Raw genomic sequence first — 27,980 nt, 5'->3', positions numbered from 1 at the left:
AAATCACAGTCACTGTGCCTTTGCCCTGCTGCTTGACATGTACTCGCTGAATGTGGCTATGATCCTGATGCATCAGCTTCACAGCATGACCGGTGAATCCTGTGTAAAATGATTGTCGATCTGCTGGCGCCTCTGCGATGCGCTTGAAAGAGGCTCCCTGCAGGAATGTGTAATAGGCACGCTCCCGATCCAGGACACTATTGTGGAAGATCAACGCTGAGATGCATTCCTTCATGGATGAGGAGGAGTGGAGCAGGTGCTTTATCTTGCCATTCTCTGACTCAATGCGATTGTTGGTGTTGTTCCCAAACGTTAGGACTTTACTGCGTGAACATGCTGCCCACATCTCCTTCTGTGGAATCCAGTTTGTAAGCAGGTAGTCCTGCAGGGGTGGGTAGAGGTGTCCAATCCTTTCTACACAACTAGTGAGCTTCTCCTCCAAAGCTGCATGAACCATTTCCTTGCAGATCATAAACAACTGATCCCTCAGTTCACCATTCAGTGGGTAGCTGCTGATATTCCTCCTCATGCTCTGCATCACATGGAACTGACAGAGGAGAACCGTTGCAGCTGGGAGATGCTTTCTGATCGCATTGATCTCATTGATGTCTTTATCCACAATGGCTGATCTCACGCGGCAGGCGCTGGATCCGTGAAATCGACAAAAACACCCACAATCTCGTCCAGCATCTGAGCCGTCTCATTCCTCACCATGGCATAGAACAGAGCCCTGCCCCTACCAACATTGTCCTGCACCATCACCTGGTACAGAGGGTAGCCGCATTTGTTCACCTTGTACGTTCCGTCCATGAACAGCAGTTCAGGAAAGGCCTGCATGTGGGCCTTCATGGCTGGTGTCATGAAGGCAATATAGAGGATGCTGCTTCCCTGCAGGCCAACCCACACTGCAGCCCCGTCCTGCTGAATCTTCTCCAGCGTATCACACAGCACATCCATGTTGTCATCCCCTGTTTTGAGCCTGGATTTTACTTTTCTAATGTCACTAAGGGTCACTGTCTTATTGAATGAACGCTCGATATAATCCTTCAGCTGTTTGTTCCCAGCCTGCAGCTTGACTAACTCTTCTACCTTCTGCCTTTCATCGTGGTTCAGTTGTCGTCTCCTTGCATAGAAGCGTAAACATTCTGGATGCAAAACATGACCGGTATGCACAAGATGGTAGGAGCTGACACACAGTTTGTTCTTGGTCGTATTGAATTTCACACTGATGAAGACCTCACAGCCCAGGGCAAGATACCTGAAAAATAACACAGACGTTCAATGAGCACGCCCCACGTGCCTCGTGCCCTCACTATAACGCCAGCCATCCCCAGGTGTGTTGCTGGCAGCAGTTTACACGTGCACCATGACAAGGTCCCAACATCTGGTGCGCACCTGTTTCGCAGTCCAGAGGAGGTTGCGCTGAGGTGGTCGCCCAGCCATTGGTCTATCCAGGAAATCACAACAAAGGCAGTCCGTAGACACGGGGGAGGTATGCGCGTGGCTTTGTGGGCACAGGATCTCACTGACGAGATGTATTGATACTGCAAATCTAATCTTGGTTCAATGCACATCAAGGAACAACTTTACAGGACTGACAAGCTACACAAGTGGAAATGTAGTGACCGCAGCACCTACCTCTGATTTGGTCTCACTCCAGTGGAACGGATGCGTGGCTGCCCATAGTGTACACAGCACAGCCTCACTGAGGCATACTTAAAGCGGATGGGAATTTCGACTCGCCGTCTCTTGTTTTCCCTCTCAAGTGTATGGGTGCTCACTTTTTTAAATAGACTCCCCGTTGCCTGTAAGCACAACAGCAAAGCGCATTTAAATAGCATTGTTAACATAGTGAAACATAACAAGGCACATCACAGGATGTGCCTGCAGACCATGCTACCTGTTGAAACATCTCAAGTTTACTGCTGAAGTCGTCATAACTCTCGAACTCCTGGGTTGTGAAGGTGGCAAGGAACTGCTCTGTGGAATCTACTGACGTTGCCATGATCGAAGTTTGAGGTTCAGGAAGGCTATTAAGGGACCACACGGGAAACATGAGATGAGATAAGAAATACAGAATGCACTCCATTGAAACGTTACAAAAACGAAAGTGACCGTTTAGATGGTAGGTTGTTCGCTGGACTGCAGCACATGTACTGCCTGCACACAGCAACTCACAACAGGGACTGGAGCACATGCGGTGCCCCAGACAATGGAAATGTTTTCAAAGCAACTTACAAAGGCAGAGCAACTTACCTTGGAACAATCTCCTGTGTCTAATAAAAATGAAGCAAATCTCCAAAATGACTAAATAGTTCAGATAAAATGCGAGAAAATGCCCGACGAAACCTCTCCTCCTTCCACTTTCAAAATGTCGCGCCGAAGCTTTGACGCATGCGTGAATATCCGAAGATTGACGCATGCGCAGAGGCCAACCTGGCGCGTTGCCCGAGGAAGACGACGTAACGCGATGACGTCATCTGCGCAAAGCGGCCGTGGCAAGCCAGACCGCAGCGCATGCGCAGAGAGAAGGAGACCGTCTGCGCATGTGCGCACCGCGGTGCAGCCTGATGACGTCAGCGCTGACGAAGCGTTGTCATGAATCACTTTGTTAAAAAAAAACAAACACTGGAAGTAACATGTCTTAAGCTAAATAAACAGTAGGAGGCTTGCTGGCTATTGCAGTTGTTTACAGAGAAGTCACATCTGGGTTTATGGCTAGAGGTTTGGGTTTTGTTTTGAGCTGTTTGACTGGGCATTTAGTGCGTATCCTGCTAAGAGAGAAGCCACACAACTCATCCTTTGCCACCTGTGTTGAAAAATCTTCTGAGAATTCATTGTGATAGCTGAACCCACTAATGCAGTAATTCTCTGAAATGCCTCGATGTCTCCTGAACAGAACTGCTCCAGAAAGATCCCAGTGATAGCCGTCTACATGTACCCCTACATGTACAGACCAAAGGGCCAGCTGGAACATTTCATAACTTCTCCTTTTTCTTCAAGAATTAAAAAGTATTTGGTCAAAGTATTTTTTGTTTTTGTAATGTTGATCTCTGCAGAGAAAGCTGCCTTATTTTTTCTTTAACCAGTGTGTGTGTGTGTGTGTGTGTGTGTGTGTGTGTGTGTGTGTGTGTGTGTGTGTGTGTGTGTGTGTGTGTGTGTGTGTGTGTGTGTGTGTGTGTGTTGGGTTATTTAGTAGGGAATATATTTATACTTTCATACTTCAACCTGTGTGTTAATCAGCTTTGCAGCTTTATTGAATGAGTCTTGTTTTATAATAAATTAATAATGTTGTTGTTTATTAAAGAAACCTGGTTGGTGGATTTGTATTTTTAAATGGATAGATTAAAGTATAGAATTATAGAATTGGCCATATCTGTAACTGGTTCAAATATTTTTAAATATAAGTTGTGACCAGTGGAGTAGTGGGACTAGAGGAAGACAGTGCACTCCTCCAACCTCAGTCGTAATAAGGTCCCATGACCAAACTTTCAGGAGGTAGGGAGGAAGTTAAAGAGTACGATCTCGAGGCTAGTAATCTCTGGATTACTTCCAGTGCCACGCGTTAGTGAAGCAGAAATAAGAAGATAGGGAGGATCAATGAGTGGCTTGAGGTGTGGTGCAAGACGGAGGGCTTCAGATTCTTGGGGCACTGGCTTCAGTTCTGGGGCAGGAGGCACCTATTCAAAAGAGGCAGGTTGCACCGCGACAGGACTGGGACCAATGTCCTTGCGGGGAGATTCACTAGTGTGATTGGGAAGGCTTTAAACTAAATTGGCAGGGGGATGGGCACCAGTATATAGAAGTAGGAAAGAGGAATAAGATGCATAAAGGTGTGAGTGTTAGTACTAGCACTAGGGAAGGAAGTAGTTTGATAGTAGACTAAGAAGGCCCATGAGGGGTGCAAAGAAATGTTTAGAATGCATGTGTGTAAATGCACAGTGTGGAGAATAAGGTTGGTGAGCTACAAGCACAGATAGCAGTGTGGGAATATGATGTAGCAGCAATATTGGAAAAGTGGCTTAAAAATGGTGAGGGCTGGATGCTCAATATTCAGAGATACAAAGTGTTCAGAAAAGATAGGGAAGTGAAAAAGGGAAGTGAAAAAGGGAGGTGGGGTGGCCGTACTGATTAGGGAAGACATTGTTGTGTTGGAAAGAGAGGATGTCCTTGAAGGGCAAAGACAGAATCCATTTGGTTAGAGTTGAGAAGCAAAAAGAATATGATCACAATACTGGGGGTATTCTATAGGCCTCCAAATAGTGAGAGATAGAGGAGCAAATCGGCAGAGAAATCACAGAGATGTGCAAGAAGGAAAGAGTTGTGATATTGGGGGAATTTAATTACCTAAAGTTCAATTGGGATAATGTTAGAGTGAAGAGTAAAGGAGGAGGAGGAATTTTGGTAATGTGTTTCGGAGAACTTCCTTCATCAGTATTGTCAAGAAGACCCCCACCTGTCAAGAATGAGGCATATTAATTTTGTCATATGAACGTTAATTTTAAACAGTTGCTGGACTGAAGAGATGGATTGTTTAAAGAGATCAGCAGTGGCTGGAAAGATTTGCGTACGAAGAGACAGTTGCCTCGAGAGACAATAGAACTATGACGTGATCCACTTAACCCAAATGGATTTTAATCACCAGACATTGAATGTGTAAGAAAGCCAGCATTCCAGGGTGTCTGCTAAGATGGAGAATCCACAAACATAAGAGTTTGCTAAAACAGTTAGTCACATGACTAACCTGCTGGCCCAGGTTTTGTTTGAACTGCTCACAGCACAGTTTGGGTCAGATTGCAATTGAGCTCTCTCTCTCTCTTATGAATCTTCGGATCCATTGAAGTCACTTAAACCTCAAGAGAAAAAAGACTTCTACATGGAAACAAGTTTTAAAGCATGCACAGGGCCTCAACGAAACGGCAAGAGTTACCTAAAATCAAAGACTCTACTTTGAACTCAAAGGACCGTAAATATATCCCAGCTATTGCCTCAAACTTTTCCCCTTTATTCTTTCTACTTTTCTGTCTCTACCTGCATGAGTTTATCACATATGCATGCTAGTGTGGTTGCGTCACATATTTGTGGTTTTTAACCAAATTAGAGTTTACGATGAATAAACTTCCACCTTTCTTGTTTAAATCTAAGAAAACCTGTCTGATTTGATTTCTTTGCCTTACAATTGGAAAGCAGTGAACAAGGATTCACTGAGGGGGAGCGTTTTTAAAATTAAACCCTGTTACGGTTAAACCAGGCAAAGGCTGAGAGGGAACCCCCAGACCCCTTTCTGACCTGTCGTAACAGAAAGTTCTCAGTCCCAATAGGAAGGAGGCATGAGAAATGAGGTGGGTCAGTTGGTCCAAGTGTCTGATTATTGTATCAAACAATTTAGATGAGTAATGGAGAAGACCAAGGAAGAATATGAAGTAGTACTTCTAAATTGGGAGAGGTTCAAGTTCAATGGGGATGAGAGGGGATCTATCCAGGGTAAAAAGGAACCAAAGATGGCAGGAAAAAAGGTAACAGAACAACGAGTGATCTTTAAAGAGGAGATGTCTCAGGTACAGGCTAGGTGCATTGCAACAAGGGAAAAAAGTTAGGGGAAACAAATACAGGGCTTCTTGGATGACAAGGAAAATAGAGAATATGATGAAACAAAAAAAAAGAGGGTGTATGATGCATGTCAGGTGAATTCTTTGAGTGAGTACCAGGCTTTATACAATAAGTAGAGAGGGGAGGTGAAGAGGAAAATAAGACAGGCAAAGAGAACATGAGAATAGAATGGCAGTCACCATAAAAGGGAACCCAAAAATCTTCTACCGGCATGTAGACAGTAAGCAGGGATTAAGAGGACGGGTGGGGCTTATTAGGGACAAAGAAGGTGACATATGTTTAGACACACAGGGCAAGGCTGGAATACTTAATGAGTATGTTGTGATTAGATTATGATTATGAGATTAGAGATACAGCACTGAAACAGGCCCTTCGGCCCACCGAGTCTGTGCCGAACATCAACCACCCATTTATACTAATCCTACACTAATCCCATATTCCCACCAAACATCCCCACCTGTCCCTATATTTCCCTATCACCTACCTATACTAGTGACAATTTATAATGGCCAATTTACCTATCAACCTGCAAGTCTTTTGGCTTGTGGGAGGAAACCGGAGCACCCGGAGAAAACCCACGCAGACACAGGGAGAACTTGCAAACTCCACACAGGCAGTACCCGGAATCGAACCCGGGTCCCTGGAGCTGTGAGGCTGCGGTGCTAACCACTGCGCCACTGTGCACTGTTTACTAAGGAAGAGGATGCTGATAACATATTGACAGAAGCAGAGATGGTAGAGGTAATGGATAGAGTGAAAATTGATAGGCAGGATGTACTGGAAAGGCTAGCTATGCTTAGGGTAGATAAGTCACCTGGTCCAGATGACTTGCATCCCAGGTTGCTAAAGTATGTGGGAGTGGAAGGGTTTGCCATAATGTTCCAATCTTCCCTGGATACGCTGGAGATGCCAAAGGATTGGAGAGTGGCAAATGTGACAACCTTATTCAAGAAAGGATGTAAGAACACTCCTAGTAACTACAGGCTCATCAGTTTAACATCAGTGGTGGGTAGGTTTTAGAAACAATAATCAGGGGGAAAAAAATCAATAGGCACTTGGGAGAGGTTTGACAGAGATGTACAAAATTATGACATTTTTAGATTAGGTAGACAAAGCAAAGCTGCTCCTGTTAACTGATGGAACAAGGACTAGGGGATACAGATTGAAGGTTTTGGGCAAGAGATGTGGGGGGATGTGAGGAAGAACCTTTTTTACGCAGCGAAAAGTAATGACCTGGAACTCGCTGACTATGAAGGTGGTGCAAGTGAATATGATAAATGATTTCGAAAGGAAATTGGAAGGGGCAATTGAGTGAAATGAACTTGCAGGACTATGAGGATAAGGCAGGGGAATGGGACTGACTGGATTGCTGTACAGATAGCCAGCAGGGAATTGGTGGCCTGAATGACCTCCTTCTATACATCCCATAATGACTCTATGAAGCTAGCATCAGTAAATGTGAACATGAAGCTACTGGATTGTTGTAAAAACCCATCTGGTTCACTAATGTCCTTTAGGGAAGGAAATCTGCCACCCTTACCTGGTCTGGCCTACATTTGATTCCATTCCAACAGCAATGTGGTTGATTCTTAACTACCCTCTGAAATAGCCTAGCAAGCCACTCAGTGATAAATAAGGTAGCTTATCACTGCCTTGTCAAGGGCAATTATGGTTGGGCAATGAAAGCTGGCCTTGCCAATGATCCCAAGTTCCGTGAATGAATTAGAAAAAATGTAGTGGGCAAAAATATTCTTTGGAACAGGAGTAGGCCATTCAGCCCCTTGAGCCCGTTCCGCCATTCATGCCAGATCTAAATCTCAACTCCATTTACCCATCTTGGCTCCATAAACCCTTCATAACCTTCTGTAATAAAAATCTATCTATCTCAGTCTTGACAATTTTAATTGATACTCCCCATCCCCCATCCCAGGCTCCACAATTCTCTTGGGGAAAGAGTTGCAGATTCACCCTTTGTGTGAAGAAGTCCTTCCTGATTTCACTCCTGATTGTCTTAGCTCTAATTTTGAGATTACGTCCGCTTGTTCTGGATGCCCCCCACGAGAGGGAATAGTTTCTCTCTCACAACCTTATTAATTCTTCTAATGAATTGCTCACTATGCACCAGCAATTGTTCCTTTGCCAGTCTTTGCGCTGTTGCTAGTGTTGCTAAACGGAGCAAAACATTCCCAAGATAGGCAGTGATTAAAGGATCCCTGTCTCTGTAACCTCCACTACAGAGTGGACCATTTGGAAGAAAATGGGCTTATCAGTGATAGGCAACATGGTTTTGTGCAGGGAAGGTCATGTCTTACCAACTTAATAGAATTCTTTGAGGAAGTGACAAAGTTGATTGATGAGGGAAGGGCTGTCGATGTCATATACATGGACTTCAGTAAGGCGTTTGATAAGGTTCCCCATGGCAGGCTGATGGAGAAAGTGAAGGCGCATGGGGTCCAAGGTGTACTAGCTAGATGGATAAAGAACTGGCTGGGCAACAGGAGACAGAGAGTAGCAGTAGAAGGGAGTTTCTCAAAATGGAGACGTGTGACCAGTGGTGTTCCACAGGGATCCGTGCTGGGACCACTGTTGTTTGTGATATACATTAATGATTTGGAGGAAAGTATAGGTGGACTGATTAGCAAGTTTGCAGACGACACTAAGATTGGTGGAGTAGCAGATAGTGAAGGGGACTGTCAGAGAATGCAGCAGAATATAGATAGATTGGAGAGTTGGGCAGAGAAATGGCAGATGGAGTTCAATCAGGGCAAATGCGAGGTGATGCATTTTGGAAGATCCAATTCAAGAGTGAACTATACAGTAAATGGAAAAGTCCTGGGGAAAATTGATGTCCAGAGAGATTTGGGTGTTCAGGTCCACTGTTCCCTGAAGGTGGCAACGCAGGTAAATAGAGTGGTCAAGAAGGCATACGGCATGCTTTCCTTCATCGAACGGGGCATTGAGTACAAGAGTTGGCAGGTCATGTTACAGTTGTATAGGACTTTGGTTCGGCCACATTTGGAATACTGCGTACAGTTCTGGTCTCCACATTACCAAAAGGATGTGGATGCTTTGGAGAGGGTGCAGAGGAGGTTCACCAGGATGTTGCCTGGTATGGAGGGCGCTAGCTATGAAGAGAGGTTGAGTAGATTAGGATTATTTTCATTAGAAAGACGGAGGTTGAGGGGGGACCTGATTGAGGTGTATAAAATCATGAGAGGTATAGACAGGGTGGATAGCAAGAGGCTTTTTCCCAGAGTGGGGGATTCAATTACTAGAGGACACGAGTTCAAAGTGAAAGGGGAAAAGTTTAGGGGGGATATGCGTGGAAAGTTCTTTACGCAGAGGGTGGTGGGTGCCTGGAACGCGTTGCCAGCGGAGGTGGTAGATGCGGGCACGATGGCGTCTTTTAAGACGTATCTAGACAGATACATGAATGGGCAGGAAGCAAAGAGATACAGACCCTTAGAAAATAGGCGACATGTTTAGATAGAGGATCTGGATCGGCACAGGCTTGGAGGGCCGAAGGGCCTGTTCCTGTGCTGTAATTATCTTTGTTCTTTGTTCTTTGTTCTAGACCCTCAACCCCCCGACATCAAGGTTTTCCACCAATTCTGGCCTCTTGTGTGTCTTTGACCAAGCTTTTGGTCAGCTGTTCTAATATCTCCTTCATGGCTCAGGGTCAAATTGTGCTTGATAATGCTCCTTTGAAGCTCCTTGAAGTGTTTTACTATGTTAAATGCACTGTAAAAGTGCAAGTTGTTGTTGTAATCTCCTCATCTCTGCCCATCAGTAATTCTTTGTGCTGATTATTCCTTTTCACAGATTTATGAATGAAGTCTCATTTCATTTCTTGCGAAGTTCCCAGGGTCATGAGTTCACCGTTCTGGTGTAGGAGTAAAGTAAATGGAATGATGCATTGGCCACACCCTTCAATCTTCCTGCTGATCTTAAGCAGAGCACAGTCTGCGGTTAAAAATCTTCCAGAAAGTGCTGGAAATGCTTGGTATGGAAGCTGCCGGGTTATATACAGGTCAAGTTTGATCCACTTTGCTGCTAAGTGACTGATCCAAATTTGTCTGGATGCTATCTTTCCACAGTCTTGTGCATATTCTCGGGACACAGTGTCATAGGGACAGTAACCATCTTGACAGTGACTGGCCTTCCCGCTGCCAAGCTCACCCCTGCCCCAGTTGGAATGCTGCCTTTTCGGAACTGAACAGTAGCGAGCCCTCTTAAGATTGCCTCACCCAATTGTTCATTTTTCCCTGACTCAAGGTTGATCCTGGAGCCTTGCTTCTGCCAGGAGTCTTCTGTCGGGAACGCAGCTCACCCGTTTCGATATTTGCAAACCAACAAAATTAGAAAAGGGCTTGTGGAAGGATAAACGAGGGAAGGCAGGGAAGAGAGGGGTTGGGAGAGCGAGAGGGGGAGCAGGGCTGAGAGGGGGCAGGCGGGATGAGGGGGTAGGGTGATGAGAGGGGGCAGGGGGAGTAAGGGGCAGAGTAGCGAGGGGGACGAGCGGGTGTAGGGGGATGAGGGTGCCAGGTGTCGAGATGAATGGGGGCATGAGAGTGAGCAGAGTGGTGAGAGGGGTTGGGGGGACACATTTGCCAATATACATGCAGTTGCAGAGATTCTTTTCTGCATTATAATCCAGCTCGACTCTTCCACAACCTACTGTCACGTTCAAGACATATCTTGGCCAAACCCCACCCACTGTTTCCACAAGTCCCTCCCATTTTAAAGATGTTGCAAAGCAGTTTACAGCCAATGAAGCATTTTCCTAATGTAGACAGCACCTCCGACAATGCAGCACTCCCATGGTATTACACCAGGAGGATCAGTCCAGATTATGTACTCAAGTCTCTGGAGTGGAACCTATATGTGAGCCCAGTCCCACAATATGGTTGACTTTTACCTGCCCTCTGAAGTGGCCACACAGTTGCACAAAATCAATGCAAAGGGGGACATGAGGAAAAACTTTTTATGTAACAAGTCCCTAGGATTTGGAATGCACTGCCTGACATGATGGTGGATACAGATTCAATAGTAACTTTCAAAAGGAAATTCGATAAATACTTAAAAGGGAACAAGTTGCAGGGATCTGGAGAAAGAATAGGAGAGTGAGAGTAACTGGACTGGTTTTTGAAAGAGCTGGCACAGACTCAATGAGCCAAATGCCCTCCTTGAATGACAATTGGACAAGTATCAGCCACAGCTAGCATTTGCACCTCTAAGGCAGAAGGTTGTGGGATCAAGTTCCACTCCAATGCTGCACTGACGGAGGGCTGCACTGAGGGAGATGCTGTCCCTCGGATAAGACATTAAATGGAGGCCCTATCTGCCCCCTCAGGTAGATGTAAAAGATCCCGTGGTCGCTATTTTGAAGAAGAGCAATGGAATTCTCGTAGGTGTGCTGGGTCAATGTTTATCCCGCAATCAACATCACAAAAACAGATTAACTGTTTGTGGGATCCTGCTGTGTACAAATTAGATACCACATTTACAACTGTGACTACAGTTCAAAAAGTACTTCATTGGCTGCCAAGTGCTTTGTGACCACCTGTGATCATGAAAGGTGCTATAGAAATGCTAGGTGTTTTTTTCCTCCCTAGTGTCCTGGCCAAATATTTATCCCTTGACCAGCATCACGAAGACAGATGACGTGGTCATTTTTACATTGCTGCTTATGGGAACTTCCTGTACACAAATTGGCTGCTGTACTTCCTGCATTACAGCAGTGAAAGTGGTCAGAAGTATATCAATTACTGTGAAGTGCTTTGTGAAGTGTTGTAAAAGGCATTGGATAAATACAAATTCATTCCTCTTTTCTTGATCTCAGAAAAATGGGTAAAAACACCAGCAAGAAACCAGTTTGGAATCATTTAGGAATCTCCCCCACTTCAGGAAATCTCAGCTGACGTACCTACTAATTCTCAGCAAGGAGAGAACAGAGTCAGAATAATAAGTTGAAAACTCGAGTTATTGACTCATTCCCAGTGGGCCCTCTCTAACCAGCTTCCGAAAGGACCATGCCAATTTTTCCATAACATTTCTGCATAATCTCATTTGCTTTAAAGGGAAATATTTGATGCAAAAACTGTGGGACTGTTTAATGATCTCCAACTCACCGACTCCCTGGGGCTGTTAAACAATAAGAGCAGAAACTAAATTTGAAAATGTTATACGTAGTTATACGTATATAAAAATACTCTCACACGTTAAACTGGTGGGAACTGCTAAAGTTCCGAATGAGAAGGAAACGGATTTCAGTCAAACTTTTCCATGCCTTGTCAGCCACATTCACATCCCATGAATAAATTTTAAAATAAAAGCAAAATACTGCAGATGCTGGAAATCTGAAACAAAAACAAGAAATGCTGGAATCACTCAGCAGGTCTGGCAGCATCTGTGGAAAGAGAAGCAGAGTTAACGTTTCGGGTCAGTGACCCTTCTTCGGAACTGACAAATATTAGAAAAGTCACAGATTATAAGCAAGTGAGGTGGGGGTGGGGCAAGAGATAACAAAGGAGAAGGTGCAGATTGGACCAGGCCACATAGCTGACCAAAAGGTCACGGAGCAAAGGCAAACAATATGTTAATGGTGTGTTGAAAGACAAAGCATTAGTACAGATTAGGTGTGAATACACTGAATATTGAACAGCAGCAAGTGCAAACCTGAAAAAAACCCTGAAAAAAACAGTGGGTAAGCAAACTGAACAAACTAAGATGAAATGAAATAAATGCAAAAAAAGATTGTAAAAAATGTAAAAAAGAATGTAAAAAAAAAGGAAGAAAAAATAACTAAAAATGAAAGTAAAATGGGGGGCTGTCATGTTCTGAAATTATTGAACTCAATGTTCAGTCCGGCAGGCTGTAGTGTGCCTAATCGGTAGATGAGATGCTGTTCCTCGAGCTTGCGTTGATGTTCACTGGAACACTGCAGCAATCCCAGGACAGAGATGTGAGCATGAGAGCAGGGGGGAGTGTTGAAATGGCAAGCAACCGGAAGCTCAGGGTCCTGCTTGCGGACTGAGCGGAGATGTTCCGCAAAGCGGTCACCCAGTCTGCGCTTGGTCTCCCCAATGTAGAGGAGACCACACTGTGAGCAGCGAATACAGTATACTACATTGAAAGAAGTACAAGTAAATCGCTGCTTCACCTGAAAGGAGTGTTTGGGGCCTGGGATAGTGAGGAGAGAGGAGGTAAATGGGCAGGTATTACACCTCCTGCGATTGCAGGGGAAGGTGCCCTGGGACGGGGACGAGGTGGTGGGGGTAATGGAGGAGTGGACCAGGGTGTCACGGAGGGAACGATCCCTTCGGAAAGCTAACAGGGGAAGGGAGGGGAAGATGCGACTGGTAGTGGCATCACGCTGGAGGTGGCGAAAATGGCGGAGGATGATCCTTTGGATATGGAGGCTGGTGGGATGAAAAGTGAGGACAAGGGGAACCCTGTCACGGTTCTGGGAGGGAGGGGAAGGGGTGAGGGTAGAGGTGCGGGGAATGGGTCGGACACGGTTGAGGGCCCTGTCAACCACAGTGGGGGGATATCCTCGGTTGAGGAAAAAGGAGGTCATATCAGAAGCACCGTCATGGAAGGTAGCATCATCAGAGCAGATGCGTCGGAGACGGAGAAACTGGGAGAATGGAATGGAGTCCTTACAGGAGGTAGGGTGTGAAGAAGTGTAGTCGAGGTAGCTGTGGGAGTTGGTGGGCTTATAATGGATATTGGTAGACAACCTATCCCCAGAGATGGAGACAGAGAAGTCGAGGAAGGGAAGGGAAGTGTCAGAGATGGACCATGTAAAGGTGAGAGAAGGGTGGAAATTGGAAGCAAAGTTGATAAAGTTTTCTAGTTCGGGGCGGGAGCAGGAAACGGCACCGATACAGTCATCAATGTACCGGAAAAGGAGTTGGGGGAGGGGGCCTGAGTAGGACTGGAACAAAGAATGCTCGACATATCCCACAAAAAGACAGGCATAACTAGGACCCTTGCGGGTACCCATAGCGACACCTTTTACTTGAAGGAAGTGCGTGGAGTTGAAGGAGAAGTTGTTCAATGTGAGAACAAGTTCAGCCAGGCGGAGGAGGGTGTTGGTGGATGGGGACTGGTTGTGCCTCTGTTCCAGGAAGAAGCGGAGAGCCCTCAAACCATCCTGGTGGGGGATGGAGGTGTAGAGCGATTGGACGTCCAATTTTAATTTTAAAACATGGTTTTATTGTCAGAAAGAATTCCATTTCTCAACACAGTCCAAGGAAATCAGCAAAGGACGGGATTGTTACTGGGTGGGATAGGGTGGTGTGAGATGCACTGGGGTGAGTTGGGTGAGATGGGGTTGGGTGGATGGGTTGGGAAGGGGTGGGGTGGGATATGATGGAGTGGGGTGAGAAGGGGTTGGTGTTGGATGGGATAGGGTGGATTGGGGTGAGAAGGGGTTGGTGTTGCATGAGATAGGGTGGTGTGGGGAGGGATAGGATGGGTGAGATGGCGTCCAGTAGGATGGGGTGGGATGAGGTGGGATAGGGTGGGTTGGGGTAGGATAGGGTTGCATTGGTGTTAGGTGGATGGGGTGAGAAAGGGTGGGGTGAGTTGGGTTGGCGTTGGTGTGGGATAGGATTGGGCTAGGGTAGGATGGAGTGAGATGGGTTGGTGTCAGGTGGGATGGGGTTAGGGTGGGGTGGGGTGAATTACGTTGGAGTGGGGTGCATTGGGTTATTGTTGGGGGGATTGGGTTTGATTGAGGTGGGATGGCATTGGGGTGGGGCAGGGTTGGGTTGGGATGGGGTGGGGTGGGGTGCGTTGGGTTGGTGTTAAGTGGGATGGGGTTAGGTTGGGGTGAGTTGGGTTGGGGTGGGGTGATTTGGGTTAGGGTGGAATGGGGGTCAGTTTGAATCCCTGCTGCGGAGAGTAGTGAGAATGGGGAGAATGTGTGCGGAGGTGGGGTAGTAGGGGGGTGGGGAGAGCACATGGGAGAGGGAGTCAAGGTGCTTGCATCTGCAGTCGACAGTCTCATCGAGTGCAAGTGAAAACTCAACACAATCTCAGCAACGTTGTTGAATGGTTTTAAAACCAATTCCCCAATCAGAAAACCTCTCTGTTGCAGGGACAGCTTTCGATGTTGGTGATTGGAGCAAAACGGACGTCGTGTTGTGGAAGCAAATGATTAGAAAGGATTTATTTGCTTCTTAAGAGAAGGGATGAGAGGGAGAGACAGCTCAAAAGAATGATTGTTGTCCCTCATGACTGGGTGGAGTATTAATGTGATGGAATTATTTCCATCTTCCTTGACCAATTCTCTTACGCCACCTACCCTTGTGTTCCTCCAGTTTTGTCCATGAAGGTCTCTGCCCTTCCATTTCTCATTTGCTGCTGAAATCCTCATCCATAACTTTGTTACCTCCAGACTTGACTATTCTTGTGCACTCCTGGCCAGCTTTCACATTCTATCCCCCATAAACTTGAGTTCATCCAAAACTCTGCTGCTTGTATCCCAACTCACATCAAGTCCAGTTCACTCACCACCCACTGTGCTTGCTGGCTTACACAGGCACCTGGGCTACCAATACCTCCAATTGAAAATTCACATCCGTGTGTTCAAATTCCTCCATAGCCTTGCTCCTCCCTATCCCTGTAACCTCCTTCACTCTTTGAAAGAATTAATTGGCTGTGAAGCACTTTGGCATGCCTTGAGTTTGGGAAAAGCACTGTATAAAGGTAAGTCGTTTTTTTTCCAGCTTTACAACTCTCCGAGATCTCTCAGCAGCTCCAATTCTAGCTTCTTCTACATCAATGAATTCCTTTCCCCCAGCACTGGCTACCATGTCTTCAGTTTCCTCTCGAAACCGCTCTGCCTCTCTCTCTCCTCTTTTAAGGTGCTTCTTAATACCTACAAGCTTTGGTTCACCTCTCCTCATGTCACCTTATGTGGGCTGGAATCAAATTTTGTTTGATAACCAGTGTTCCCTTTAATTTCTCTTTGATGTTCAGAGTCTGTTTATTGCACCACACCATCCCTTTAAGATTACTAAGTGGTCGCAGACCTGTGCAACATAGAGGGAATATTGTTGAGGATGCTCCTGTGAAGTGCCTTGGGATGTTTTACAGCATTAAAGGCGCTACATCAATGTAAATTGTTGTTCATGTGTAATCATACTGGTGATCCACAAGGTCTGCCATTGCCGAGCACAGACCTACCTCCTCCAGTATCCAAACATAGACTGGGATATGGATATATTATATTATATGGATATATTACAACCCTCTAGGGTTGTAATCTCGGGATTACTCCCTGTGCCATGTGCCAGTGAGGCTAGAAATAGGAAGATAGTGCAGCTAAACACATGGCTGAACAGCTGGTGTAGAAGGGAGGGTTTCAGATATCTGAACCATTGGGATCTCTTCAGGGACAAATGGGACCTGTACAAGGATGGGTTGCATCTAAACTGGAGGGGCACAAATATCCTGGATGCGAGGTTTGCTAGCGTCACTCGGGAGGGTTTAAACTAGTGTGGCAGGGGGGTGGGAACCAGAGCAGTAGGACAGCAGGTGAAATAACTGAGGGGGAACTAGTAAATAAGGCCAGTAAGACTAAGAGGAAGAGCAGGCAGGGAAATGTTGCGGAGCACAGCGGGACTGGTGGTTTGAAGTGCATTTGTTTCAATGTGAGAAGTATAACAGGTAAGATAGATGAACTTAGAGCTTGGATTAGTACTTGGAACTATGATGTTGTTGCTATTACAGAGACTTGGTTGAGGGAAGGACAGGATTGGCAGCTAAATATTCCGGGATTTAGAAGCTTCAGGCGGGATAGAGGAGGATGTAAAAGGGGTGGGGGAGTTGCATTACTGGTTAAGGAGAATATCACAGCTGTACTGCTGGAGGACACCTCGGAGGGGTCATGCAGCGAGGCAATATGGGTGGAGCTCAGGAATAGGAAGGGTACAGTCACGATGTTGGGGGTTTACTACAGGCCTCCCAACAGCCAGCGGGAGGTAGAGGAGCAGATATATAGACAGATTTTGGAAAGATGTAAAGGTAACAGGGTTGTAGTGGTGGGTGATTTTAACTTCCCCTATATTGACTGGGACTCACTTAGTGCTATGGGCTTGGATGGGGCAGAATTTGGAAGGAGCATCCAGGAGGGCTTCTTGAAACAATATGTAGATAGTCCAACTAGGGATGGGGCCGTACTGGACCTGGTATTGGGGAATGAGCCCGGCCAGGTGGTCGAAGTTTCAGGAGGGGAGCATTTTGGGAACAGTGACCATAATTCCATAAGTTTTAAGGTACTGACATCTGACATGTGGGAGTCTTGCAAATGTCAGTTGATTAAAATCCAGGACTAGCATGTTCCTGTGAGGAAGAAGGATAAGTTTGGCAAGTTTCGGGAACCTTGGATAATGTGGGATATTGTGAGCCTAGTCAAAAAGAAAAAGGAAGCATTTATAAGGGCTAGAAGGCTGGGAACAGACGAATCCCTTGAGGAATATAAAGAAAGTAGGAAGGAACTTAAGCAAGGAGTCAGGAGGGCGAAAAGGGGTCATGAAAAGTCATTGGCAAACAGGATTAAGGAAAATCCCAAGGCTTTTTATATGTATATAAAGAGCAAGAGGGTAACCAGGAAAAGGGTTGGCCCACTCAAAGACAGAGGAGGGAATCTGTGTGTGGAGCCAGAGGTTATGGGCGAGGTACTAAATGAATACTTTGCATCAGTATTCACCAAAGATAAGGACTTGGTGGATGACGAGTCTAGGGAAGGGAGTGTAGATAGTCTTGGTCATGTCGTCATCAAAAAGGAGAAAGTGCTGGGCGTCTTGCAAAGTATTAAGGTAGATAAGTCCCCAGGGCCTGATGGGATCTACCCCAGAATACTGAGGGAGTCAAGGGAAGAAATTGCTGGGGCCTTGACAGAAATCTTTGCATCCTCATTGGCTACAGGTGAGGTCCCAGAGGACTGGAGAATAGCCAATGTTGTTCCTTTGTTTAAGAAGGGCAGCAAGGATAATCCAGGAAATTAGAGGCCTGTGAGCCTTACGTCAGTGGTAGGGAAATTATTAGAGAGGATTCTTCGGGACAGGATTTACTCCATTTGGAAACGAACGAACTTATTAGCGAGAGGCAGCGTGGTTTTGTGAAGGGGAGGTCGTGTTTCACTAACTTGCTTGAGTTTTTTGAGGAAGTGACGAAGATGATTGATGAAGGAAGGGCAGTGGATGTTATCTATATGGACTTCAGTTAAGCCTTTAACAAGGTCCCTTATGGCAGTCTGATACAAAAGGTGAAGTCACACGGGATCAGAGGTGAGCTGGCAAGATGGATACAGAACTGGCTCGGTCATAGAAGACAGAGGGTAGCAGTGTAAGGGTGCTTTTCTGAATGGAGGGCTGTAACTGGTGGTGTTCTGCAGGGATCAGTGCTGGGACCTTTGCTGTTTGTAGTATATATGAATGATTTGGAGGAAAATGTAGCTAGTCTGATTAGTAAGTTTGCGGACGACACAAAGGTTGGTGGAGTTGCGGATAATGATGAGGATTGTCAGAGGATACAGCAGGATATAGATTGGTTGGAGACTTGGGCGGAGAAATGGCAGATGGAGTTTAATCCGGACAAATGTGAGGTAATGCATTTTGGAAGGTCTAATGCAGGTGGGAAGTATACAGTAAATGGCAGAAGCCTTAGGACTATTGACTGGCAGAGAGATCTGGGCGTACAGGTCCACAGGTCACTGAAAGTGGCAACGCAGGTGGATAAGGTAGTCAAGAAGGCATACGGCATGCTTGCCTTCATCGGTCGGGGCATAGAGTATAAAAATTGGCAAGTCATGTTGCAGCTGTACAGAACTTTAGTTAGGGCACACTTAGAATATTGCGTGCAATTCTGGTCGCCACACTACCAGAAGGACGTGGAAGCCTTGGTGAGGGTACAGAGGAGGTTTACCAGGATATTGCCTGGTCTGGAGGGCATGAGCTATGAGGAGAGGTTGGATAAACTCGGATTGTTTTCACTGGAACGACGGAGGTGGAGGGGCGACATGATAGAGGTTTACAAAGTTATGAGCGGCATGGACAGAGTGGATTGTCAGAAACTTTTTCCCAGGGTGGAAGAGTCAGTTACCAGGGGACATACGTTTAAGCTGTGAGGGGCAAAGTTTAGAGGGGATGTGCGAGGCAAGTTCTTTACACAGAGGGTGGTGAGTGCCTGGAACTTGCTGCCGGGGGAGGTGGTGGAATCAGATACGATAGCGACGTTTAAGAGGCATCTTGACAAATACATGAATAGGATGGGAATAGAGGGATACGGTCCCTGGAAGTGCAGAAGGTTTTAGTTTAGACAGGCATCAAGATCGGCACAGGCTTGGAGGGCCGAATGGCCTGTTCATGTGCTGTACTATTCTTTGTTCTTTGTTCTTTGAGATGCAAGGAAGGATACTGAGGGAGGCACTGGCCATAATTTTCCAGTCTTCTTTAGACTCGGGGGTGGTGCCAGAGAACTGGAGAATTGCAAATATTACACCCTTTTTCAAAAAAGTGTGTGAAGATAAGCACAGCAACTACCGTCAGTTTAACTTCAGTGGTGGGGAGACTTCTAGAAAGAATCATTTGGGACAAAATGAATAGTCACATGGACAAATGCGGGTTAACTAAAGCAAATCAGCATGAATTTCTTCAGGGAAAATCATGTTGAACTAACTTGCTGGAGTTTTTGAGGAGGTAACAGAGAGGGTTGATGAGGGCAGTGCTGTTGATGTTGTCTACAAGGACTTTTAAAAGACTTTTGATACAGTGCCACACAACAGACCTGTGAGCAAACTTGTAGCTCATGGAATAAAAGGGACAGTAGCAACATGGATACGAAATTGGCTGAGTGACAGGAAACAAAGAGTAGTGGTTAATGGATGTTTTTCAGGCTGGAGGAAGGTTTGTAGTGGAGTTCCCCAGGGATCAGTGTTGGGACCCTTGCTTTTCCTGATATATATAAATGACCTACAGTTTGGTGTACAGGGCACAATTTCAAAGTTTGCGGATGATACAAAACTTGGAAGCATAGTGAACTATGAGGAGAACAGTGTCGTACTGCAAAAGGACAGAGACAAGTTAATGGAATGGGCAGACAGAGAAATACGAAGTAATTCATTTTTGTCGGAAGAACATAGAGAGATAATATAAAATAAAGGGTACAATTCAGAATCACAGAATCACAGAATAATACAGTGCAGAAGAGGCCCTTCGGCCCATCGAGACTGCACCAATGCATTAAAGACATCTGACCTGTCCACCTAATCCCATTTGCCAGCACTTGGCCCATAGCCTTGAATGTTATGATGTGCCAAGTGCTCATCCTGGTACTTTTTAAAGGATGTGAGGCAACCCGCCTCTACCACCCTCCCAGGCAGTGCATTCCAGACCGTCACCATCCTCTGGGTAAAAAAGTTCTTCCTCAAATCTACCTTAAACCTCCTGCCCCTCACTTTAAACTTGTGTCCCCTCGTAACTGACCCTTCAACTAAGGGGAACAGCTGCTCCCTATCCACCCTGTCCATGCCCCTCATAATCTTGTCCACCTCGATCAGGTCACCCCTCAGTCTTCTCTGCTCCAGCGAAAACAACCCAAGCCTATCCAACCTCTCTTCATAGCTTAAATGTTCCATCCCAGGCAACATCCTGGTGAATCGCCTCTGCACCCCCTCCAGTGCAATCACATCCTTCCTATAATGTGGCGACCAGAATTGCACACAGTACTCCAGCTGTGGCCTTACCAAAGTTCTATACAACTCTAACATGACCTCCCTGCTTTTGTATTCTATGCCTCGATTGATAAAGGCAAGTGTCCCATATGCCTTTTACACCACCCTATTAACCTGCCCTTCTGCCTTCAGAGATCTATGGACAAACACGCCAAGGTCCCTTTATTCCTCGGAACTTCCCAGTGTCAGGCTATTCATTGAATACTTCCGTGTCACATTACTCCTTCCAAAGTGCATCACCACACACTTTTCAGGGTTAAATTCCATCTGCCACTTTTCTGCCCATTTGACCATCCCGTCTATATCTTCCTGTAACCCAAGACACTCAACCTCACTGTTAATCACTCGGCCAATCTTTGTGTCATCCACGAACTTGCTGATCCTACCCCCCACATAGTCATCTATGTCGTTTATATAAATGACGAACAATGGGGGACCCAGCACAGATCCCTGAGGTACGCCACTGGACACTGGCTTCCAGTCACTAAAACAGCCGTCTGTCATCACTCTCTGTCTCCTACAGCGAAGCCAATTTTGGCAAAGCCAACCTTATCAAGTGACTCTGTATCCCATGTGCATTTGCTTTCTTGATAAGTCTCCCATGTGGGACCTTGTCAAAGGCGTTGCTGAAATCCATGTAAACTGCATCAACTGCACTACCCTCATCTCCACACCTGGTCACATGCTCAAAAAATTCAATCAAATTTGTTAGACAATTCTAAAGGGGGTGCAGGAGCAGAGGGACCTGGGTGTATATATACGTAAGTCATTGAAGGTGGCAGGACAGGTTGAGAGCAGTTAATAAAGCATACAGTATCCTGGGCTTTATTAATAGGGGCATAGAGTACAAGAGCAAGGAAGTTATGTTGAACTTGTATAAGACACTAGTTCTGCCTCAGCTGGAATATTGCGTCCAGTTCTGGGCGCCGCACTTGAGGAAAGACGTGAGGGCATTGGAGAGAGTACAGAAAAGATTCATGAAAATGGTTCCATTGATGAGCAACTTCAGTTATGAAGATAGATTGGAGAAGTTAGAACTGTTTTCCTTGGAGAAGAGAAGGCTGAGAGGTGATTTGATAGAGGTATTCAAAATAATGAGGTGTCTGGACAGAGTACATATGGAAAAATTGTTCCCAGTCGTGAAAGGATCGAGAACGAGAGGGCACAGATTTAAAGTATTTGGTAAGAGAAGCCAAAAGTGACATGAGGAAAAACTTTTTCACGCAGCGAGTGGTTAAGGTCTGGAATGCGCTGCCTGAGTGTGTGATGGAGGTAGGTTCAACTGAAGCATTCAAAAGGGAATTAGACAGTTATATGAGAAGGAAGAATGTGCACGGTTATGGGGAGAACACAGGGGAATGGCAATAAGTGAATTGCTCATTCGGAGAGCCAGTGCAGACACGATGGGCCGAATGGCCTCCCTCGGCGCTGTAACAATTCTGTGATTCTGGGTCATGAACAATCTAACTGGATAGTGAAGGGCAGAAGCGTGAGTGGAGATGCTAGGCTGCTTCCCCCTCTCTTGTTGGATCTAGCTGTGTTGCTCCACCTACAATGATAACTCGCTCGACCCAGGCTGAGCATTCGAAGCTGGGGTATTCTCAATCCACGTGTGGCTTATCTCTCTCCATCAGGTGGAGGTGCCATGAACGCAGGCCGTCTGGGTGTAGGGAGAGGGTGATGGCAGTGCCTGCTCAATGCCACTGCAGCGACTCACCAAAGCTGCTTTGACAGCACATAAGAACATTAGAAATTGGAGCAGGAGTAGGCCATACAGTTCCTCGAGCCTGCTCCACTATTCAATAAGATCATGGTTAATGTCCACTTTCACACGCTATCCCCATATCCCTTGACGCCTTTAGTGCCCAAAAACCTATCGATCTCAGTCTTGAATATACTCAACAAATGAGCATCCATAACTCTCTGGGATAGAGTATTCCAAAGATTCACAACCTTCTGTGTGAAAAAGTTTCTCCTCATCTCAGTCCTAAATGACCAATCAGCGGAGGTGGTAGATGCGGGCACGATAGCATCTTTTAAGATGTATCTAGACAGATACATGAATGGGCAGGAAGTAGAGATACAGACCCTTAGAAAATAGGCAACATGGTTAGATAGAGGATCTGGATCGGCGCAGGCTTGGAGGGCCGAAGGGCCTGTTCCTGTGCTGTAATTTTCTTTGTTCTTTGTTCTTTCTTTGTTCTTATCCTGGGACTATGACCCTGTGTTCTAGACTCTCCAGCCAGAGAAACAACCTCTCAGTGTCTACCCTATCAAGCCCTCCAAGAATTTTAAATGTTTCAATGAGATCACCTCTCATTCTTCTAAACTCCAGAGAATGTAGGCCCATTCTACTCAAACTCTCCTCATAGGACACCCCTCTCATCCCAGGAATCAATCTGGTGAACCTTTGCTCCTACCACCCCCGTCAGGCAAGTATGTGGTTTCTTAGGTAAGGAGACAAAAACTATACACAGTACTCCAGGTGTTGGCTCAGCAAAGCTCTGTACATCTCTGCAGCAAGACTTCCTTACTCTTGTACTCCAACTAACATACCATTTGTCTTCCTAACTACTTATTATACCTGTATGTCATTTGTGTACAAGGAAACCCAAATACCTCTGCATACCAACATTTATCTCACCTTCACATATTCTGATTTTCTGTTCTTCCTACCACAGGGAATAGCCTCACACTTCCTCACATTACACTCCATCTGCCACCTTGCTGCCCACTCACTTAACCTATCTATATCTCTTTGCAGCCTCTTTGTGTCCTCCTCACAGCTTGCATTCCCACCTAGCTTTGGATACATTAAACTTGGTATCCTCATCTAATTCATTTTACAGATCATAAATAGTTGAGATCCAAGCACTGATCTTTGTTGCACTCCACCAGTTACAGCCTGCCAACCTAAAAATGATCCGTTTATTACTACTCTTTGTTTTCTGTCTGTTAGCCAATCCTCACCTCCCAAACCTGCGGCCTCTACCACCTAGAAGGACAAGGGCAGCAAATACATGGGAACATCACCACCTGCAAGTTCCCCTCCAAGTCACACACCATCCTGACTTGGAACTATATCGCCGTTCCTTCACTGTCGCTGGGTCAAAATCCTGGAGCTTGCTTCCTAACAGCACTGTGGGTGTATCTACCCCACATGGACTGCAGCGGTTCAAGAAGGCAGCTCACCACCACCTTCTCAAGGGCAGTTAGGGATGGGCAATAAATGCTGGCCTGGCCAGCGATGCCCGCATCCCGAGAATAAATAAATAATAAAAATTGCACTTTCTAAATCACAACCAGTTAGCTGAAGTCCCTCCATTCGCCACAAATGCTGTCAACCTGCTGAAATACTGATGCTTTTGTTCCCAGTTCCTCGCCTGGTCAAAGCCTCATTTGAATGGAATTGGTGAGCTGCCTGTACGTGGTGAGTGACGGGAGGGACAGGGAGGCTGAAACCATGGCAGTGGCGTAGGGGGTAGGGGATCTCAATATGGTTGGTATGTGGGCACAGTGTATCTGGGCACTGAGTGTTCACCCTACTACTGGCCCCGGAAAAATCTGTGCTGCAGGTTTGTTTTTGGGCACTGGTGAGCGGGCCCTTTAAGAATCCCGGTTTAGCCCGCTCCATGACACATCCTGCACCCACTGATACCCGAGGGGTCATGCCTGTTCCTGTGGTGAAAGTTCAAAGATCACCCACCTCGTGTGTTCACTAACTGAGTGACTGAGGAGTCTGACGTACTGAATATTATTAGGGTGCTTTACAATTGGTTAGGCAACAAATAAAGGAAAAATGTGCATTTGTATAGTGCCTTACATGGCGTTAGGGTATCCCAAAGTGCTTTACAGCCAATGAAGTACTTTTGAAGTTTAGCCACTGTTATAATGTTGGAAATGCAACAGACACATTTGTGCACAGCAAGGTTCCTCAAATAGCAATATTTACAATCTGACTGAGATCCAAACCATGAGCTTCTGATTCAGCCGCCACTGCTTATCTGATCAGCTCTTAGTCCCAAAAAGTGAGAGCAGCCAATAATGTGGCGTGTGCTTCTTCTGCCAGGAGTCTATCACTTGTTTTTGGTTTGGCTGCAGCAGGAAACGGTATGCCTGTCTGACCTCTCCTCCACTGCCTCAGCCCCTCTGCCAGTGAAATGTGTGCACCTGTTCATTCAGCCCTGACTCACTGGGTTGCACTCTCGCCCATTGCTCAGAAGGTTGTGGGTTCAAGTCCCACTGCAGAGACCTGAGCACAAAATCCAAGCTGACACTCACAGTGTAGTACTGAGGGAGTGCTGCAGTGTTAGAAGTGCAGTCTGCCCTCTTAGGTAATTGTATAATATCCACGGCACCATTTGAAGACCAGCGCTGGTATCTTGGCCGATATTTTCCGCTCCATGAACAACACTAAAAAACAGATTCCTTGCTCTAAGGAAAATAATCCCAGCTTCTCCACTCACTCTATGTAACTGAAGCCCCATGTTCCTGGTACCATTCTAGTAAATCTGCTTTGCACCCATTCCAAGGCCTTTATATCTGTCATAAATTCTAGTGCGCGGAATTGGACTCCAGCTGAGGCCTGAAATAAAAACAAGAAATGCTGGAACCACTCAGCAGGTCTGGCAGCATCTGTGGAAAGAGAAGCAGAGTTAACGTTTCGGGTCAGTGACCCTTCTTCGGAAGGCCTCCAGCTGAGGCCTAACCAGTGATTTATAAAGGTTCAGAAAATTAGGGAACAGATGCAATTTGACCATGAGTTGAACTACCCCTCACCACCCCCCCCCCCCCAATCAGTTTCAACAATAAAAACTTGCATTTAATGCCCAAAGAAAGTCATCATGAAAAATGGACACTGAGCCAAAGAAAGAAATATTAAGAGCAGTGACCAAAAGCTTGGTCAAAGTGGTGGCATTTAAGGTGGAGGGTTTGAGTGAACTCTAGGGTGTAGAGCCGAGTAAGGTTAGTAGAAATCCGGAACTTGCTTCCCCTGAAGGCTGTGGATGCAGTGGATCAGTTAAAATTTTCAAGACTGAGATTGATAATTTTTTAAAAATTCATTCCTGGGACGTGAGCATCACTGGCTAGAATTGGTTGCCCTTTCCTAATTCCCCTTGAGAAGGTGGTGGTGAGCCGTCTTCTTGAACAGCCACACAGCACAGTTAGGAAGGGAGTTCCAGGATTTTGACTCAGCGACTGTGAAGGAACGGCGATATAGTTCCAAGTTGGGATGGTGTGTGACTTGGACGGGAACTTGCACATGGTGGTGCTCCCATGTGTCTGCAGTCCTTGTCCTTCTAGGTGGTAGACGTTGACAAGGCTGCCAATGGTGGAGTGATGGAAATCAGGGATGGGCAAAAGACCAGAACTGGAGGGATGCAGAGATCTCGTAGGGTTGTAGGGTCGGTGGAGGTTACAGAGAGGGGCGAGGCCATGGAGGGATTTGTACATGAGGATGAGAATTTTAAAATCGAGGCATTGCCAAATTGGGAGCCAGTGTAGATCAGCAAGCAGAAGCGGTGGTGGGTGGACGGGACTTGGTGTGAGTAAGGATATGAGCAGCAGAGTTTTGGATGTGCTGAAGTTTATGGAGGGTGGGAGATTGAAGGTCGGTCAGGAGAGCACCGGAATGGATGGAATAGATAGGTATGGATGAGGGTCTCAGCAGCAGAGGCAGGGATGGAGATGGGCTGCGACTAGTTCTGTCTGCAGGACAGAGTGCATCAAACCCGTGCAATCTCCCGCAGCACAAGATTCACTCGTTTCAGAAACGTTTTATGAAGTCTGGTGAATTCTGAGGTAAACCGCACGAGTGCAGACAAAAAACCCTGAATTCCTGTTACTCCCACAGTGGAGCAGGCTAAGCAGCAAACTTTGGTTTATATCTCCGACTGGCTGTGACTGATAATCAACCTGCTCGTCAAACTCTTCTGTTTTCAGTTACCAGGGGAGCCGGCTAAATTGATAGCAGCCTTTGTGGATGCTATTCAACTGTGACTGTGGCATGCTGTAACATTTGCCAAATTGACATAATTTTCTTCCCATCTTCCCTTCTAAAGAGGAGCCAGTTTGTACCAAGCTGAAGAATGGCTGAACCTTTGACCTTTGAACCAACAATTAAGTCATTTTAGATCTACTGAGAGACAGAATGTCCCATTATTCATTTCCCTTAATTTTCTCCTTAATTCATTCCATGAGTCCTGCCACTCTCTTAAATCTCACAAAGCTGTCAGCTGTGGTTCAGTGGATTCTACATATGAATTACATACATACAAATGAATTGGGAGTAGGCCACTCGGCCCCTCAAGCCTGCTCCACCATTCAACAATATCATGACTGATCTGATTGTAACCTCGACTCTACATTCCTCCTACCCCCAATAACCTTTCACCCCCTTGCTTATCAAGAATCTATCTAACTCTGCCTTAAAAATAGTCAAAGACTGCTTTCACCGCCTTCCGAGGAAGAGAGTTCCAAAGAATCACGACCCTCGGAGAGAAAAAAAATGTCTCCTTATCTCGGCCAAAATGACAAAGACATATGATCTGGTTATTATCACATTGCTGTTTATGGGAGCTTGCTGTGTGAAAATTGGCTGCTGTATTTCCGACATTACAACAGTAAGCACACTTCATTAGCTGTAAAGGACTTTGGAGCAGCCTGTGGTCATGAAAGGTGCTATAGAAATGCAAGTCTGTCTTTTTACCAGAGAAGGACAAGGGCAGCAGGCTCCTGGGAATGCTATCACCTCCAAGTTCCCCTCCAAGTCTGCCTTATTGAACCTGCAGTCTATATGGTGTAGGTACACCCACAGTGCTGTTAGGGAGGGAGTTCCAGGATTTTGACCCAGTGACGATAAAGGAATGGCGGTATAGTTCCAAGTCAGGATGGTGTGTAACTTGGAGGGAAACTTGCAGGTCACGATGTTCTCATGTGTCTGCTGCCCTTGTTCTTCTAGATGGAAGAGGTCGTGGGTGTGGAAGGTGCTGTTGAAGGAGCCTTGGCGACATACTGCAGTGTATCTTGCAGATGGTACATACTGTAGCCACAGTGTGCCAGTGGCAGAGGTAGTAAATGTTTATGGTGGTGGATGGGGTGCCGATCAAGCAGACTACTTTGTCCTGGATGGTATCGAGTGTTGTTGGAGCTGCACCCATCCAGGCAAGTGGAGAGTATTCCATCACACTCCTGACTTGTGCCTTGTAGATGGTGGACAGGCTTTGGGGAGTCAGGAGGTGAGTTACTCGCCGCAAAATTCCCAGTCTCTGACCTGCTCTTGTAGCCACAGTATTTATATGGCTGGTCCAGTTCAATTTCTGGTCAATGGTAACCCCCAGGTTGTTGATGGTGGGGGACTCGGCGATGGTAATACCACTGAATATCAAGGGGAGATGGTTAGATTCTCTTATGTTGGAGATCACCATTTTCTGGCACTTGAGTGGTGCGAATGTTACTTGCCTGACGCCTGTGCATGGGATGCACTGCAGCCTCACAGCTCCAGCAACCTGGGTTCAGTTCTGGGTACTGCTTGTGCAGAGTTTGCAAGTTCTCCCTATGACCACGTGGGTTTCCGCCGGGTGCTCCGTTTTCCTCCCACAGCCAAAGACTGCTGGTTGATAGG

This window comes from Heterodontus francisci, chromosome 1 (genome assembly GCF_036365525.1).
Source record: "Heterodontus francisci isolate sHetFra1 chromosome 1, sHetFra1.hap1, whole genome shotgun sequence".
Classification (NCBI taxonomy): domain Eukaryota; kingdom Metazoa; phylum Chordata; class Chondrichthyes; order Heterodontiformes; family Heterodontidae; genus Heterodontus; species Heterodontus francisci.
The sequence above is the reverse complement of the archived record's forward strand: the minus strand, read 5'-3'. Positions refer to the sequence as shown.